Source organism: Hordeum vulgare, chromosome 2H (genome assembly GCF_904849725.1).
Source record: "Hordeum vulgare subsp. vulgare chromosome 2H, MorexV3_pseudomolecules_assembly, whole genome shotgun sequence".
NCBI classification, from domain to species: Eukaryota; Viridiplantae; Streptophyta; class Magnoliopsida; order Poales; family Poaceae; genus Hordeum; species Hordeum vulgare.
Genome location: NC_058519.1, coordinates 215176814 through 215191136, shown reverse-complemented (window position 1 = coordinate 215191136; position 14323 = coordinate 215176814). Strand labels below are relative to the sequence as shown.

Sequence of the window (14323 nt, the reverse complement as noted above, 5' to 3'; positions counted from 1 at the left end):
TGATCCGCATCCCCCAGGGTGACAATAACTGGGATTCTTTCCAGTGATTACTGTAGTTTGAGGAGTTCAAGTATTCCCTAAGTGCTAATGCTTTGCTTCGGTTCTCTATTAAAAAGAGGCCTTAATATCCCTTAGTTTCCATTAGGACCCCACTGCTATGGGAGGTTAGGACAAAAGATGGAATGCAAGTTCTTTTCCATAAGCACGTATGACTATATATGGAATACATGCCTACATTACATTGATGAATTGGAGCTAGTTCTGTATCACCCTATGTTATGACTGTTGCACTATGAATGCCATCCGACATATTATCCATCACTGATCCATTGCCTATGAGATTTCCACATATTGGACTTTGCTAAGTTACATTTCTGTTGCTATTGTTACAATCACTACAAAACTGCTACTATCACGTTTACCAGCATTACCGTTACTTCGATACTACTTCGCTGCAGATAATAAGTTTTTCAGGTGCGGTTGAACTGACAACTTAGATACTAATACTCGAGGATATTCTTTGGTTCCCTTGAGTTGAACCAATAAATTTGGGTTGAATACTCTACCCTCGAAAACTGTTGCGATCCCCTATACTTGTGGGTTATCAGTGCTCCATGACCTTGTCCTTGGTTCGGCCCATTGGGGAGCAGTACATCCGGCTTCTTGTTGGGGCATTGCCTAGAGTTGTGTCTCGGTTGTCCACACCCAAAGCAAGTGACCTGCCCAGGGATGTTGGGCTTTCCCCCACTACTGTTGTGCGGGTTGAACGTCGGCTTGGGGTTGGCATACTGCTGAGGCTAAAAGCTTGGGCGAGGTGTAGGGGTCTTGTACTGCTGCTGCTGATAGTTAGGCCTTGTCGGGGCTGTCTGCCACAGAAGAGCCTTCTGGTTGCTGGAACCACCGTTTCCCATCAGCTTGCGCTTGCGAGTATCATCCATAGCATGGCGCTTGTCTTCAAGAATGAGAGCCTTTTTCAACAGATCACAGAAGGTCCGGCAATCACACAAAACAAGCTGATACTGTAGCGACTGCTGAAACCCTTCCATGAAGCGTTCCACCTTGGCGGCTTCAGTGCTGACAACATCAGGTGCATACCTCGACAAGAGGTTAAACTTGTGCAAGTAGTGTGCAGGTAGTCCTTGACTGTGCTGCTGCCTTGCTTCACTCCTCGGAACTCCCAGTTGAACCTGTCCTTGAAGACCGCCCAAGTGATAACCTGCGTGCCTTGCATGATCTGGAACCCGTCCCACCAAGACCTGGCAGTGCCCCCAAGACAGTGAGAGGCATAGAGAACCTTTTCACGATCATCGGTGCACTTAACCAGCACGAGGAGGTCTTCAATGGTACGGATCGAGTCATCGACATCCAGGGGCTCTGTTGTCTTAGTGAATATTGGAGGTGTAGTCCTCATGAACTCTAACAGAGTGCAACGACCATTGCCATTTCCGCCCTGCGGCGGGTTGTTCACTAAGGCCTGAGCTATCTGCTGGATAGCGGCATTGTTGGCCTGGCGTTCCTCTCGGAGTGCCTGCAGGAATTGTGCCACAGTTAGGTTCTCCGGAGGAGGCGGTGGCGGGGTAATTTCTCCTTGCGGCTGCTCCTGGTGAACTCCATCTTGTGAAGACCCACCGGCTCCTCGCTGCTCGCTGGATTCGCTAGTGCTGGGTGGGCCGAAGGTACTGGTGTGAGTAACAATCACCATCCTATTTGGAGAAGTCAGGTCAATATCCCAAAATGGTCAAGAGGAAAGCATAGGGGAGAAACATGTCTACATAAGGGGGTTTGGTGCAAGTGTGTCAAACAAGAAGGATCGCAGAACCCTTAGGCAAATACATTAATTAAGATAAATGATGTAGCCGCTTACATGTTGCCTAGGCAAAGCACGGCTTGCATCGAGACACAAATAGAAAGCACACACTATTACATGCTTTCATCTAAACGATTTCACGGACTCGACTTTGCATGGGCACTCCTAGTTTGCCTTATGATGTCCATACTAAGTAGCGTATTGCTCGATCTCATAATCGGGCTCCTCGGGGTCGTCCTCCGCGTCATCATCTGTGCAGGCATCACTTCCTATCAAGGGTGTGGGGGAAGGAAGAAGTCCATCACGACGACGCTTCGTCGGAGAAGAGATGCAGAGCTGTGTAAACTCCTCGGCGGTCATGCGGCGACTCCGAATGGGTGTGACCTTGTGTGGTGGTATTCATCCTCTCTATGCGACAGCAGGCTGTCCCATGAGTGCCCCTTCTTTCTTGATCTTGGTTTCTTCATCTTTTCTTGGCGGAGTAGTTCTTGGACACGATGGAGTTTTTGGCGATGTGTTACTGATTCCTTGATCAGGTTGTGAACTAGGTTGCCGGCACAGAGGCATAAGTAGGTCTGAAACCTCAATGGCGTTCCTCCTTCCGGGGATGGGTTTAGCGTCCAACTCCCGTCAGCCTCATCCTAAACAAAAGGCCGATGACGGGTAGCCGGCTCATTTAGCCATCTCTGGGAGAAAGTCGCGGATGTGAACAAGTGCCTCTCGTGCTGCCGTTTCAACTGCCAATACCGGAGTCTCCATCCGTGGACCTTCAAACAACCAACTCGTTGGAGAGTCATTTGCCTTCACAATCACATCCACATGATATTCCTTTGTGCTGACATTTAACTAGTGCTCGTGGTAGAGGTAAACAAGTGTTCGGCGTACTTGACACTTCTCCAAGTTGTCTCTCAGAAGTAGGGGAAAGCCAGATTCCAGGATTGTCTCTAGTACGACGGCCATCTACAAGGGTTTAGGAGAGAGGTGAGAAAGTTGTAAATGCTATAGAAAGGTTGTACGTGTGTATATGATCCCAAGTGTAAGGACCTAATGTGCTATCCGTCCCGGCTAACATCCATACTACCTAAGGCTTCCCACAGTCAACCTGGCTCTGATACCATCTCTGTGGGGACCCCGACTTACGAGTCGAGATCGCCGAATGAACGTGCAAAGTGATCCCACATATCAATGCTCACTTAACACACACATACTAATAGCAAAAGTCTTACATACATAATTTAACGTCTGATACAAATAAGGACCATTATGGTCAAGTCTTACATAGTTAGGGCCATGAAGGCCAATCACACCAACTCAACTACTAGCGGAATCCTTGTAGTAAATTTGAACCCATGCCATCAGCCTAACCAACACACATTCTTACTGGGAAGCGTCCTAGTTCGCATGTCCGTCTCCAACAACGAATTCCTCTCCATATTCCGGTTCCTCCATGTCTGATCAATAAAATAACCAGTGGCAAGCCAATGAGTACTTTGATTGTACTCGCAAACAGCCCATGATGCAGGTTATGCAATTGAATGTAATATGAAGAATAGTGCAGTATTTGCGGAAAACAAGTTTCATTAATGCATAAACATGTTCATGTATTTAGTCATGCATCAATAAGTAGGTAGTAACCCTAAGAACAGGTTACATATATCAATATCAATAACCCGAGGACTGAACACCTCAAGTTCATCCTCCATGTCAAGTCACCAAACTTGACCGAGTAATCACTTTCCCTTGTAACACTTTCACGCACATGCACCCTTGGTTTAAGTGGAAACGACTGGACGTAGTCCAAGCAGGATTACCCAACTGTCCTTGAGCGTGGACAGGACTATTCGAATAGTTTGACACTCTGCATAGGTTGTACGTTGTACCCACGAGATCCGGGAAACTTCCGTGTCATCCACGACTCACGGTATATACATAGCCGAGGTAAGTACCCACTCATTGCCTTTCCCCCTTATGACACTACACAAAGAGTCCACTCGATTGGTACCCAGCCGACATGATGTATGTCTTACAAGCACCAACTTGTGGGGACCCCGACTAGCAAGTCGAGTTCGCCGTGCCTAATGACCCCAAGGATCAATGTTCACTGAACACAGATACTGAATAATAGAGTCTTACATCCAAGTACCAAATTATTACATCAAATGACCAGAAGGTCGGGTTCAAGAGCAAGGCCTAAAGCCAAATTAAACGGATACATCGAGTAGCGGAAACTCGTAAGGGCTAAGTGGTGCCCATGCCATCAAGCCTACACCGACAGGCATTCTGACTTGGAAGCGTCCTAGATCGCAGGTCCGTCTCCGACGGCGTACTCATCGCCAAACTCCGGTCCTTCCATGTCTGGTCAATAACATAACCAGTGGCAAGCCAATGAGTACTTTGAATGTACTCGCAAATAGCCCATGATATGCATGTGATAAGGAATAATAGTAACGGTTATCTTTAGTGGAATGCAATGTGGTGGTATGATCAAGTATGTGCAACAAGTTAAAGAATAACTTTTGAAGAACAGGTTACAGATATTGACATATCTGTCAAGGGTTGAACACATCGGGTTCACCCTATATGCCAAGTCATCGGACTTGTCATATCCTCAAGATATTAATGAGGGCTAAACCATCCGGGTTTACCCTATATGTCAAGTCACCTAACTTGATCATATTATTGTGATTATCATGATTATAACAACACCTTTTTAACACCACACACACACACTTGGTTTATGCGGAAACTCAGGACGTAGTTTAAGCAGCACCACCCAACTTTCCTTGATCGTGGACACGGCTATTCGAATAGTTTACACTCTGCAGAGGTAGTACGTTGGACCCACGAGAAACGGAATACTTCCGTGTCATCCACGACTCGCGGTATATCACATATACCCGAGGTAAGTACCCGATCATCATCTTTCCCCTGACAATACTAGACAAAGAGATCCACTTGATTGGTACCCAGCCCACATGTTGTACGTCTTACGAGCTCCGACTCTGGACTATAAAAACCATGCAAGGACCAACGGTGTGCCTGGAACTCATAATAATGGCATAGTCGTCCTACCTGGCACAACCCCATCACGAGAGTCACACCGATCACTCCCGGCACTAGTAATGTGGCTCTTTGCTAGCACCGACCAGAGTAATCAACAAAGCCCCGTCCCATAAAGGGGTATCGTGGTCGTACTGGTAAGGTTGGGACGGTCGACACATCATAAATCTAATCCATTTCCGAAACCATACTCACACCAAAATCACCGGTGCATCACTTCACCAAAAGTGATCACCAACTCATCATCACCCTCGGGCATTAGTGGCACCCGACGGGGTTTTCATAAACTCTTTATTTAACTCAACATTATGCTTGAGATAATACGCCTTAACATTACTTGTCAACATGATAATATCATGACCCTCACGGGGTAGGGTCAAGTTCAATGCAGTGATTCTACTTTACTAGGCAACATGACAGTAGCATGATCCTTGTAGATGGTAGGGTCAGCTCATCATGTTTGTGCTCCGAGGAGCCATGTAAATATCATTAACAACATGCAAGTGCTTCAAAGAAGCCTCCGGTACCATCACCATAATGATGAACCGGCACTGTGATCACATGCAACGGGAAAATACTTGCTATACTAGCATGCATCATTTTATTTACTTAAGTCATGGCAAAAGGGTTGCTTGCCTTGGTCAGCTAGGTATCCGGGGTCTTCGAGGTCTTCCGCTCCGGATCCTCCGTCACTCGGTAACTCTACCGTCAAGAAAGGAATAAATAAATACTAGCTCTCACTAAAACAGATCACAAAGTGCTTTTAAAAATGTTGCAAGGCTTGAATAAATTCAGGATATTATTTTGAAAAATGTTTCCCATTGTTTTATTAGCTAAGCATATTTATTTAAAAGCAAACAGAAGCAAACAAGTGCTTTTTAATATCATTTTATTATACTAAAATAATTTTTGTTTTTGATAAATGTCAACTATTACAGAATCAAATACTACTCATTTTTAGAAAATTACTGGTGGAAGAATTATATTTTTCTATTGGCTAAATCTTTTTATAAAAATCGTTTAGTTTGCTGGATTGAAACAAAAGAAAAAGGCCAGGGGAAACAGATCCAGTCGGCCCAGCCAGCAGGCCTGGCCACCAGGCGCGCGCGGGCCAGGTTCAAACCTGACCTGCGGGCCCGTGGGGTCAGCGTCAGCGGCTGCGCGCGCTGGCTGCCCTAGGACACCGACAGGTGGGCTCCACCTGTCGGGTCCTTCTCCTACCTCCAGCCAGAGAGGTGGAGATGGACGCCGACGAGGCTGCCGTTGTCCTCAGGCCTAGCAAGGAACGGGAACGGGTTCCTCGTGCCTCCGCCTACCTGCACGTGGTCGGGACGTCACCGGAGGTGGTCTGGGTCGCCGACGACGAGGTGCTCGTGGCGGAAGGGTTTCGGGTTGGTGTTGAACTAGGGGCTAGGGGTATGGATTCGCTCAGGAGAGTTAGGGGAAACGTTCCTGGTGTCAAGGGGAGTGTAATGAGAGCTCGGGCAGCGCAGGAGCCGACGTGTAGCCGGAGATCGACCGGAGCTTCGAGGCGGAGGGGCCTCGGTCGATCTCGAGCACCGGGGCTCTGCGAGCTCGATTGGGCGGCTAGGGAGTGTCTACTGGTTGTGCTGAAGCTGCTTGGAGGGTGCTGGAGTGCCGGGGGGACCTATTTATAGGCCAACGACGGTGACCCGACTCGGGCGCGCCGGTGACTCACCGTGGCACGCGTGCAACCACAGTGAGGTGCTGGCCGCGAAACCACTGGTTCGGGACGTGGTTTAGGGCCTCCTGGTGCAACAGCCGCAGAGGGAAAGTGAGTGGGGACGAGCAGCAGCGACCGTGCATGCTCGGCCGCGTCGGGCGCGCACGAGCACGCGTCGCCTGAGCTCTTGCGCGAGGGGGAGAGGGTTCCTGGGGTAGCTTTGCACTGAATGGTTGTCGGGGGAGCGCTTGGACATAACTGGGGAGGCTGGGACCGGCCAGAGCGTCGGCCCCTTGCGGGTGGCTCTCTGCAGCGCGCCCAGAGCGCAGTTTTGGCATGCTGGCTCGCTCTGGGCCACTTCGGACGTGTCCTCCATGTCCTGAGTGTTGCTGGGAGTGTGCCTAGCCGTTGTAGTTCAGTGGGAGCTCGAGTTGGTCAAGGGAGCAAGGAACACTAGTGTTGCCAGTGCTGCCCTGCAGCTCAAATTGGAGTTCTTGTCACTTGTGCTTGGAGTTGGGGAGGGGCTGATTGACTGGGTGTTCAGGGTGTTCTGGTGCTCTAACCCACCAAGTTTGGGGCCTTGACATTGGGTAAAACAATGGCTAGGAAGGTTTTTACCTTCCTGTCATTAGGTGTTCGACAGTGACTTGGGGTGCTTCCACCCCACCACTGTAAATGAACCTTAACAGGTTTGATCTTGGGGTAAAAACATGGGGTTCCACCAAATCTGAGCTCCATTGAACAAGTTTGGCTTTGCAAACTTGAAAATGTCTCAAAATGACCAGTACTATAATTTACAAAGGAAGTGTGGCCAAACAGAGCCTCACAAATCCCATCTTTGGTGTGGAGTCCTCATTTGGGGTGTTAAACACCTCTGCAAAGTTTCAGCTCCATTGGAGAAACTTTGCAATGCAAAGTTGTTCCAACTCTTCTCTCGACACAGAGGGTTTTGGGCTCTATAAGTGCACTTCCTCACCTTGGATCAAGGTGAGATTTTAGGTGAGCACCTAATATGGTTTGGGAGGGCTCCTGTAATTTTATGGGAATTTACTGAGATAATTTCCTTTGGAAACATCTCAAAAAGCTAAAACAGACAAAAATGGTTTTCAGGGTTTTACTCAAATAATATTAATATAAAATAGGGTTGAAAATCTTATATATGGAAAATATATGTCCTTCTGAGCTTCCATGAATTTACTCAGATTTTTCTAAGACAGGAAAGTAGTTTTCCTTGTGGAAATATCATTACTGGCCTTAGAAATAGACATAGATATAAAATAGGAAAATAATATTTTAAATCACCAATTAATGTTTTTAATGAATGAAAATAATATTTGGATCAGATCACCAACTTTGGTTGGATGTGCCACTTGGCTTCATGAGCTAGTAGTGTATCCCAACATGATGAAGGTGATCTTGATATAAGGGAAAAAGGGGTTTTGAAGAGAGCAAAATAATAAGTTTTTCATGGGTTTGAGTCATCAAACAAGCAAGCATACACTCAAACAAGGGCTGACATTGCACTCACAACATTATTTGAAAAAGTTTTAACAAGCTCTGATTTTTGCAACACAGAAAACTTGGGGTGAAAAACAGGGTGTGACACAACTCTAGACCGTATCATCCATGTAGGGACCAACGGTGTGCCCCGAACATGTAAAAATGACATAGTCGTCCTACCTGGCACGACCCCATCACGAAAGTGACCATATCACTCCTGCCACTAGTAATGTGGGCTCTTTGCTAGCTCAACCGGAGTAATCAACAAAGCCCCGTCCCATAAAAGGGTATCGTGGTCGAGCATGTAAGGTTGGGATGGTTAGCAATTCTTAAATCTAATCCTGTTTCCGAAGCCATTCACACAAAGCCTTTTCGGTACACCACTTCTTTTTCAAGTGTTCATCCAGCTCAACACCTTCACCCTCGGGCATTAGTGGCACCCGATGGGGTTTTCGTAAAACCTTTGATATCACCTCTGTGTTACCGTCACCATGCATATGCTCATTCTATGCGTAGCACTACTAACTACTTGTCAACTTTATCTGCATGACCCTCATAGATGGTAAGGTCATGCTAAAATGCAAGTGCTTCAGAGGAGCCATCAATAGCACCATACCGGGGTGTACTGATTAATCATAACTATATGCATCGGAATAAAGTAATCAACATGTCATGCATAAAACATTTTCTCACACATGGTCAAAGGGCTGCTTGCCTTGATCGGCTAGGTATCCGGGGTCTTCGAGGTCTTCGGGTCCTAGTCCTTTGTCAAGCGCGTGATCTATCATTGTAATAGTAATAATAATAATAATAAGGACCACAACCAAAACAGAGTACAAACTCACATAAAAAAAGTTACCCTATTCTATAAAATCTTCTTATTAGTTATAAAAATATTTGTTTCTGGTTCTAGAATGAAAAAGTATTTTAAAAGTATCTTTAACAGGAGTTTAAAATACTTAAACTAGATTTTTAAATAACTTGTGCCTAAAAGTTTTTATAAAAATTCTGCAAATAGCACTATTAAATACTACACAATTTTACAAGAATTGTGGTGAAAAGATATTTAAGTTTGGATAATTAATTAATCCAGTAGATTTATTTTAAAACCAGGATTGAAAATAAAAAGGGAAAGTCCAGCTCACTAGCCGGGCTCGTCTAGTGGCTGGGCCCGCCCAGCTAGCCAACTAGCCAGCCAACCATCCAGCCCAGGTGCGCGCGCCATTAGGTTTAAACCTAACGTGCAGCGCCCTATGGCCAGCGACTACGGGGAAATAGAGAGAGACGAGACGGCTGCCGATAGGTGGGGTCCCCCTGTTAGTGTCGTCTTCTACCTCTCGACAGATAGGAGGGAGAGCTCGCCGGCGGCAACTCCGGGGCTCTCGAGGTTAGGTGAGTAAAGGAACGGACTCGTGGCTCCTCCGCCTACCTGATGTCGGTCGAAGGGATCCGACGGAGGTGGCCTGAGTTGCCGGTGATAATGGAGACACGGCGGAGACACTTCAGGAAGGTGTTGGAATCGGGGATACAAGCAGGGAGAAGCACGGGGATGTGGTGGAAAAGGCTCATGATGTCTCTGCGGTCACGGGGAAGGAGGAATGAGCTCGGGAGCGTGCTTGTAGCCCGAGATCGACGGAGCCCAAACGCGGTGGCGCCTTGGTCGATCTTGATACCGGGGCTCTCTTAGCTCAAACAGGGCACTGGGGTGGTCGATTGGAGGTAGGAGGGAGAGGCTTGAGGTGCTGGAGGATTCGAGGGTAGCCTATTTATAGGTGGGCGACGAGCCACTGACTCGCGATGCGCCGGTGGCTTTGCCATCGTTGTAGGAGAGGGAGAGAGGGCTTGAGCGTGAAACCGTGGTTTGTGGACGGGGTTTAGGACTGTGCGGCATCTTTAGGAGCGAGGGCTTCTCCTTGGCGCGTCGAGGTAGCGGGGTCCTTCTGGCCGCTTCGGCTGCGCGCGGGCACGTGTCGCCATGGGCAGAGGAGAAGAGAAGAAGAGGGGCCCGATGCTGCCTTGGATGCGGTCGTTGGTGTGGTCAAAGAGGGGCAACGGGTGGAGGCGAGAAACTGCCTGAACTGGTCCCCTGGGGCTCGGGTGCGCCCCGTAGTGTGTCTAGAGAGTAGTTTTAGCATGCCACGGTCTGCTGGCGCACTCTGGCGTGTCTTGTTCACGTCTGGTGTGTCTGGGAGAAGGGGTAGATGCCCCTTGGTTGCTAGGAACCGAAAATAATCAAGCTGGCCAAGGGGAGGGAGTTAAAGTAGTTCTGCTAGCCTTGGTTTAGGAGCTAAAATGAAGTTATTGTCCCCCTCTCTTTGAACCAATGCTGGATATCTTATCTGCAGTTTGGGAGGGACACAATCCATTTGCGACAAGAGTTTGGAAGGAAGGGAGTGAGTGTGGTGGTTCCTAGCTGATGCTTTACAATTCTGGCAGAAAGTGTTTGATGCAAGTTTGGGGAAGTTAACCTTCTCCAAATGCATTGAAAGTTAACATAATTTGGTTGTAGTCATAATTAGGAGACTTCACCAAATTATAGCTCCATTGGACAAGTTTGACAATGCAAACTTGAAAATACCCAAAAATTGGGAGATCTGCATTCTTGTGAGAAGATGTGAGAAAATCAATCCCCACAAATCCAAATCCTGGCTTGATCTCCTTATTTGGGGTATTGAGCACTCCTGCAAAGTTTGAGACCCAATGGACAAACTTTGCAATGTAGAGTTGGTCCAACTTGATTTTGGATAGAGAGGGTTTCTGATTTATTTGGTGAATCAAATCACCTTGGATGGAGGTGAAACTTGGCATGATCACAAAATATAGCATGTGGCACATGCTAAAATTTTCTGGGAATTATTGAGAATATCTCCTTTGGAAATATTCCAAAAGATCAAAACAGGCAGAACTGGTTTTCAAAGGTTTGCTCAATTATTTTGAACAGGGCTAGGGGTTGAAACTCTTATGTATGGAAAATATATGTCCTGTGGGTAATCACAAGTTTTCCCAGACTTTTTCTAACATGGAAAAATAATTTTCCCAACAGAAATACCATTTCTGGCTTTACAAAAGATCATATAAATAAAATAGTAAAATGAATTTAAAAATAATCATTTCATGGTTTTGAAGAGTTATATCAATATTGGAATCAAAATACAATCTTTGGGTGGAGGCACTACCTTAAATTCATGGACTTGTACTGCAACCCTAAAGCAAGGTTTTGATTTACCAAAATAATCAAAAGGGGGTTTTGTGGAAAATATTATTTTGTAAAAACCGATCTTAGGGATCTACTCACAAGCATTCATACAACATTGACAATCAAGGCACTCATTGCAAATGTAAGGGATAGCAGAGACAAAGTGAGGTGAAAACAGGGTGTCATATCTTTAAGGCCGGCTCGCGTGGCTCCAAGGTACGCATCGGCCGAATTTAGAGCATTAAACTCTTGTTTTGAAAATAAAGGATGACGTAGAGCCTCCTTTCGCTGTCGATGATGCATAGCACTCTCATATTCAAAGTTCGTTACCGAGAGTCCATCGAACACTCGGGGATCGGGCCCGTGTTCAGTACTCCGGCGCCCATCGATGCGCCGAGGTTCGGTTGACTACCTAATACCTCGACACCGTCCTCAGGAGGGGTAGGTTGTGCACGTCTCCTACATTGGTCGGTTAGGGGTCATGAAAGTATGGAAGGACAGATATCTTCATAAGGAATATAAGTCAGTTCATATACCTTTTTGTGGGTGGAGCAGCGAATGGGTTTTCTGCCACCACCCTTTGTTCGGGAATTCTGTCCTCGTTCGACACAGCCGTGGCAGATCTTGTGCGGGGAGTAGTCCGGTGAGCGCTCCGAGGACCCCTAGGCGCAGCCCCTCATTGGGCCTTCGTTTTTATCTTAATCCCCAAAGAGGAAAGGGGACTAGAGTTGTCGGCCACAAGCGCTACCCTCTACTCGTCAACTCCATCCTGGTAAAACACCCTATCCTCGAAAGCAATCTAAAGCTATGGGTCATCATGAAACCGGGGATCGTCGTTGCAGGTATAGTCCTCAGGCTGAGGTGCGGAACATTTCACCGTCTTGATCCAGTGCTTCCAAGGTAGCAAGGAAGGGGTAGACGTTATAAATCAAACAATAAAGGGCGTGAACGCCCAAAACTTTGAACATTATCACACTTACGTATTCTACAGGGTTGTATGCCAAATAGCCATCCTTGGTGAAGGGGAGGTTAGAACCTACTATTTCCCCTTTAAAGAGATCGACTAGGATGGCCACTAAGGCTTCCTGGTCTTTCGGTCCTAGCCTTCTGGATCGAGTGGAATTGTTGTCCGTTGTAGCACCATAGGGGGTGCGTGCATTGTTGGAGCGGCTGGACGCACCTGGTGATCACTGCGGCCATCATATCAATTATGGTTGGCCCACAATGAGTAAGCACCTTGGCATTAGCAGATAGTTGTTTTACTTCAGAACTCTCCTCTCAGTAGAGACTCTTCAGCCTCCAGCTATAGTGCTTTTTTAGAGGATCTGTTGAGTATTCGGCAAGGCCCCTCCTAATTGGATCGAATAGGGGAACGTCCTCGATATTAAACCACTCCGAGGGCCACTCGTTGAGTTCCTTCTCCAGTGTCCCAATTGTGTATCAAGTGGTGGCTATACACCATACTTCAGCTCCGCCCACTTCCCTGATTGTTGTCCCTCTAGTTCGAGGAACGACGCAGAAATAGCTTCTCCACAGATCAAAGTGGGGTTCATAACCCACGAACATCTCGCATAAGGCAACAAAGCCTGAGATATGGAGGATGGAACCAGGAGTGAGGTTGTCGAGCTGCAGCCCATAAAATTCCAATAAACCCCTTAACAAGGGATGAATGGGTAATCTCACCCCTCGCATCAGGAAGGGAACAAGGCAAACCCGGTCTCCCCCGTGCGGGGAAGGGAAATCCTGTGCAAAGGCCTTTCCATCAATGGAGGTCAGACCGGCGCGAGTGGGTGCGAGATCTGATTGGGGTAGATATCCCTGCATTTTGAGGTCACGTAGTTGGAGGAAGGAGACATAGCGACTGGCCGAGTCTCCTCGAAGGGGACCGAGGAGGTGCGAAGAGGGGGTGTTAAGAACTCTAGGGTTTCTTGGTGAGGCGGAGATGCGATGGGGGCCTCGAGACGGATTTTGATCTATTTATAAAAGGTGCCACCTCCGCTTGTTATAAGGAGCAGTTCCATCAAGGATTCCTAGAGGTGTCTTCCTCTACAAAAGCACATGAGAATCAAGAAATATTGTTAATCTTTGTGCACAATTAAAAGTCGTGGGCCCCATGACGCTTCGGTAATTGTGAGCCTGCCGAAGACCAAGACCATTAGTTCTTGTTTGGAGGAGACTAAGGAATTCACCTTGCAAGCCGAACACTTTGGGCGTAATCATCCGAAGACTCTACACATCAGCATTGAAGGCTAGTTCGGGGGCTACTGAGGGAGTCCGGAATTAAGGGGTCCTCAGGTAGTTGGCTTACTACGAAGAGGTCGGTCTGATGGATTGTGCGTGTGATGCGCCGGGTTGTGCGATCGTCTCGTAATCAAGGAGGAGAACCCCGAAGACTGGCGTGGTGACCAAGTAAAAGTGGACTTGGTCGGTTGCATGTAACCCTAGGCCCTCCCGGTGACTATATAAACTCGAGGTCCTCATCCATGTAGGCGTATTATTCCACCTAGGGTTTTAGTGTACACGATCTCGAGGTAGACTCTATAATCATCATGCACATCAATATAATCTAGTAGGACCTAGGGTTTTACCTCCTCAAGAGGGCCCGAACCTGGGTAAATATTGTGTCCCATGCTCTATGTTGGAGGATAGCCAACTCAGGGTGTGGTGCACGTCATACTAACCTCAGGATGCTTGTGCCCGACACGATAGCTGCTAGCCTTCTACCGCAACATGCGCCCACCAGTTCCCCTCAGGCTTCACACGAGCGAGGGCTAGACGTGTTCCCTCTGCTTGCGATAGTCCCAGCTGCGCTAAAACCCAAGGCAACGGGCTCAGGCTCGCTGGCCTCCTCCCGCGCACGTCACCCCACTAAGGCCCTTGATGTCCGGTCTCCTCATGTGACTCCCAAGTGCAAGTTAGCGAGGTGTCGCAAAAGGAACGACTGGCGAGCGACATTCTATTAGTCGCAAAGGGCTAAGCGTGAGAACCCCCCGGAGCAGCCACGCCATCGCTAATGCTTCCCCTCATGAAGCCCGCTTGTGCATCGAGTGGGTATTCCCGAGCATCACACCTCGGG

At 47.6% G+C, this 14323-nt stretch overlaps 1 pseudogene; it reads right to left on the bottom strand.

Moving 5' to 3' along the window:
- Window positions 1–797: 797 nt before the first annotated feature.
- On the bottom strand, window positions 798–12447 carry LOC123426173 (annotated as a pseudogene).
- Between the last annotated feature and the right edge of the window lie 1876 nt (window positions 12448–14323).